Source organism: Alnus glutinosa, chromosome 2 (assembly GCF_958979055.1).
Source record: "Alnus glutinosa chromosome 2, dhAlnGlut1.1, whole genome shotgun sequence".
NCBI classification, from domain to species: Eukaryota; Viridiplantae; Streptophyta; class Magnoliopsida; order Fagales; family Betulaceae; genus Alnus; species Alnus glutinosa.
The window spans coordinates 30,405,170-30,410,606 of NC_084887.1; positions in this window are offsets into that span (position 1 = coordinate 30,405,170).

Here is a 5,437-nt window from a genome sequence, read left to right on the forward strand (position 1 = left end):
TATAAAAAAAAAAAAAAAAAAAATTATATTTTATATCACATTAATTACTTTTTACAATTAATAAAAAAAAATTAACTCAAAAATCTTTACCGAACATTACTTACCATCCGTTTAATAACCTCCTCTCTCTCTCTATTTTTAGCTCTCGTAAAAAAACACTAATCTCTCTGGTGGTCACGCGTTGTGTCGTTTGCATGATTTTTTTCTTCTTCTAATATTTGCTACTCCTGAATTGAATGAACACCAAATCTTACAAATACGATGTGTTTTTTGAACCATCACAAGCACCACATGTCTTAGTATCTTACGTTCACCACAAGTGCCAAAATGTTTCTATGATATGGTTATGTTGGTAGAGGTGTAAAAACGGACAGATATTAATAATACGCATTTACTATTTGTAACCATCTGCTATTCATTATTTGCTATCTGTATATGCAGATGCAGTTAATAAAAATTACTATCCGCATATATTGATGCAAATATATTTTTTAAGGTATGCGGATACGGTAATTAATTAACCGCATTTGCATACCATTTATATACAACATATATTTCTTATATATGTTATATTTAATAAATTCACCAAAACGACGTCGTTTTGGATTGGTTATAAGTTATGTTTACATTGGTTTTGTTGGTTTGCAAATAGGCAAAACTAATGTAAAATTAATATATCTTCAAAAGATTAAAGCTTAAAAAAATTAAAACAAGCCCAAAACACTAAAAATTGACATAAATTATTTTCAAAATCGTTTAAAATAAGTATTAATAGTAACCCAAAAAAGGCCTAATAGACTAAAACATGTCCGAAAGGCCCATCACCTAATATGCAGGTAGCAGATAATAACCGCATTTAATAAACACAATAATTGCGTGAATGCGGATAGTAAAAGCATAACGCGGATGCTGATGTAGATACGGATATATAAAAGTGATATTCATATTTTGTAGATGCAGTTGCGAATATTGTAAATAATCACATCCGCATGTACCCCCATATCTGTCGATCGAGGGATTCCGGCACCCCTTTTAAAATATAGGGTTTCTATATAGGCTTCATAACTTTCTTATTGACAAGGATAGAATTTTTATTTTTTATTTTTTTTTTAGAGGAAATTAAACCTCGCCTTTTTTTTTCATGTTTAAGGAGTTGGATGGTTAACTAGTTAAGCAGTGACATGTGATTTAATCACATTAAATACAACAGAAGATTCTAAAAACAAAAACAAAAAAAAAAAAAAAAACAAAACAAAAAAAAAAGCATCAAGAAAGCATAGCATCATATTACAAAAAACAAAAGTTTGCAAAGGTATGAAACCATACATCAAAGTTGGCTACCTTGATGTGTAGGTTGAATCTCTTCTCTCAATTTGCATGTGTCTCTAGGATTTTGAGATCTCTATATCTTTGATCTTCTCATTTTTGATTACGAGACTAAGAGTGTGAGTTCTTATGCATACACAAAACCCAGGCATGTAAATTACAGTGTACATGGTACTAGGAATCCTTGTCAAAGTAGGACTAAGAAAACCTATAACCTCATCCACAACGTTAACATACACGACCAATGGGAAAATAATCTTTGTACAATTAGGTCAAACCCTTAAGGAAAATAATTAGCTTGAGAAATGACCCAAAGGAAAAATAAAATTAGTTTCAATGGGATTAGAACACTTGTTATCTCATGACTTATTTTAGGTTACCATTAATTACAATTTATTCCACTAAAAAATTATAATTGCACTCTAATATTTATTTTGATTAATTAAAACTCCATTGACTTCTCATAATTTCATTTGACCCTTTTATGAAATATCTATAGTACTGGAATGAGAAATACGACACACATTCTCACTCCCACACTAACACCTATCTATCAAACCCTAAACCCCAAAGTCGTCTGCTTTTTGAACCCAAAATTGAAACCGACCTAGCAATGGGAAGAAATTTACATACCGATGGTTGGTTTCCAGCTAGGATAGTCGATCTGGTTCTTAAACTCCATAATAACCTCTAGAGAAGTAGAATATGAGTACTATAACAACTTGCTATTGGGACCAACTCTTGTTTAATGTTTGTTTTTATAAAATTTCATCATAACTCCACAGATTTTCACTCGATTTCAATTTGCTCACTGGTTTTTAAAATCGCATTTTAATTGTCAAATTTTTTCACGTTTTTCATTTCACTCATTTCATCCAAAACTAGTTACGTGACATTAACAAGGGTTAATGCCACATAAGTAATTTTATCACGTCACATGCCACATGTTTTAAAAAAATACATATATCATTTTTAAAGTGAACAAAAATTAAAAAATATCAGATGGGGTGGAACCACCCCCGCAAGGTAGGACACCACCCCTTAACAGTGGTGGTGAAGCCACTCCTACTAGGGTGTTGGGGATAAATCCCACTCAACCCGATCCAAAGAGGAGATTCAAAAGTCAAATAAGGTCCAAACAGATAAGAATAATGATCAGATAAGAATAATGATCATATCAGAAGTCTAAGAAGATATCAGATCAGAAGTCTAAGAAGATATCCAATTAGAAGTCTAGTAAAGGATTAAAGTCCAATTAGAACTCTGACAGAAGTCCTAGATCAACAAGGAGCAGGAGTCCTAATCCAGGTTTGACTCCACCTCTATGCCTATAAATAGGCTCATACCCCAGGTATAAACTAAGACTCAATTTTATGCATAGAGCATTATTTTCTCACAGAAGCTAACTTAGGCGTCGGAGCAGGATCCCCGGAAGGGTCCCTAGGTTTTGTTGTTTTGCAGAGTTATTGAGAAGCGTGAAAAACATCAAAGGAACGTGCAGATTCACACCATACCGGAAACTGTACCAACAGTTTGGCGCCGTCTGTGGGAAACGATTATTCGTTCCTCATAAAAGAAAAAGAAGATCCAGCATGGTGATGAACACACGTTCCGGAAGCTAGACCAATCGACAGCCCGTGGCCCCACAAGAACCGGTTATTCAGAATAATTTGCAGCCTCCACCGAACCCTCCCCCGGGGGGTGGAGATCAAGATCGCATAGCAGCGTTAGAAGCCCAGATTGAATCCTTAACACAGCGGAATGCCGAGTTGCTGCGAAGGAGGCCGGAACAGCCCAATCCCGAGATGAACAGGGATGAGCGTGAGGAAGAAGATCACAACAGCAACATTAATCCTCGGAGGGAGGATGACCACCAAGGAGATCTGAGCAGAGTTATTGCCGAGCTAGAGAGAAGGTGCACGTACATGGAGATGGAAAGAAAGGACAAAAGTAGATCCGTAATGGTGGACAAGCTCCTAATGGGTACAGACTCACCCTTCACCAGACGGGTGGCAGACTATCAGCTTCCCGATAAGTTTAAGGTACCCCAAATTCTAAGTTATGCAGGAAACAAAGATCCCTTGGATCACCTAGAGAATTTCAAAGCTCATCTAGACCTTTACGGGACACCCGATGAAGTAGCATGTCGGGCCTTCCCTCTTACTCTTTCGGGGAATGCCCGAGACTGGTTCAGGAAGCTGCTCCCGAATTCCGTTGATCAGTTCAAGGAACTGTCCAAGATATTCCTAACGGAGTTCTTGGCTTTCCGAACAAGGAAGAAGCCTTCGGGATATTTGCTATCATTGCACCAGCAGGGCAACGAGAGTCTTAAGGAGTTTATGGCTCGGTTCAACCGAGAGAAGGCTACGGTCGAAGATCCGACCGAGGATATGATTTTTGCTGCCATTTATCAAGGAATTTCACCCGAGGAGCCTTTGATGAAAAAGTTGATCCGGAAGCAACCGAATACCTTGCAGGGCCTCATGGATAAGGTAGAAGAATTCATTAATCAGGAAGAGACGCTGAAGTCTATGGCCAGTTCTAGACTACCCCGAGAGACAGCCCCAGAAAAGAAGAGGAAAGAATTCAGGAAAGTTGATGGGGAAGAGCAGAGGCAGGTAAAGAAGTTCAAAGATTACAACTTTACACCTCTCAATGCCGAGATATCAGAAGTCCTCATGGAGATCAAGAGAGATCCGGCGTTTCGGGAACCGCAAAAGATACCAGGTAATTCTCCTTATAGGAATGCAGGGAAATATTGTGGTTTTCATAAACAAGCAGGTCATTACACCGAGGGGTGCGTAACCCTAAGGTTGTTAATAGAAGAATTCATAAAGAATGGCAAGCTGGTTCGGTTCTTGGGAGAAAAACGGAACCAGCAAGGAAATAACAGGCCTCGGAATCATCAGGACTATCAGTCCCGAGATCAGCAGCTACGGGATTACTATCCCTGAGACCGTCCTCAACTAGGCGAGAGGCATCAAGAGAATGATCCCCAAGATGACATAGAAAGAAGAGAAGACCGAGGAAGCAGAAGCCCTAGGCATAGAGAGCCGAGGCAACAGCAGTATCTGCCTGTGATCCCATAAAAAGGACTCTCGGGAATTTTAGGCTTGCTTTTATTTTTTATTATTTATATTTGCAAAGAACTAGACTTTTATTTTGAATTCAGACTAGACAGAAATTTCCCCAGATTTTGGGAATAAGTATTTTCAGAATAAATGAATAAAGCTGACTTAAGCATCGGAGTGTTCCCGGTCTAGGGACCGGGAACCAGTTGATGTCGCTTCTTTTGCAGGCAAAAACTTCTCGGACCAGTCCTAGCCGAGAAGGAGCCTCTCGGATCAGTCCTACCCGAGAGCAAGAAGAAACTTCTCGGATCAGTCCTAGCCGAGAAGGAGCCTCTCGGATCAGTCCTAGCCGAGACCAAGAAAAAACTTCTCGGATCAGTCCTAGCCGAGAAGGAGCCTCTCGGATCAGTCCTAGCCGAGAGCAAGAAGAAACTTCTCGGACCAGTCCTAGCCGATAAGGAGCCTCTCGGATCAGTCCTAGCCGAGAGCAAGAAGAAACTTCTCGGACCAGTCCTAGCCGAGAAGGAGCCTCTCGGATCAGTCCTAGCCGAGAGCAAGAAAAAAAACTTCTCGGATCAGTCCTAGCCGAGAAGGAACTTCTCGGGTCAGTCCTAGCCGAGAAGGAGCCTCTCGGATCAGTCCTAGCTGAGAGCAAGAAGAAACTTCTCGGATCAGTCCTAGCCGAGAAGGAGCCTCTCGGATCAGTCCTAGCCGAGACCAAGAAGAAAACTTTCAGATCAGTCCTAGCCGAGAGTCCCGGATCAGTCCTAGCCGAGAGCAAGAAGAAAGGGGGGTCGGATTTAACCCTCGGTTTTTGCAGGTTTTTCAGGAGTTAGCCATTCCAAGAGACATGGAGAAAACCCTAAGGAAAAACAAGAAAGTAATGGGGGGTAAGATTTAACCCTCAGGTTTTGCAGGTTAGCAGGTTTTCAGAAGGAGACAAAGATCGGGTTTCCTTAGACATTGAATTCCCATTATTCAAGCAAGCTTCGGATAAGGGAATTGGGGGGTAACTGTTGGAGATAAATCCCACTCAACCC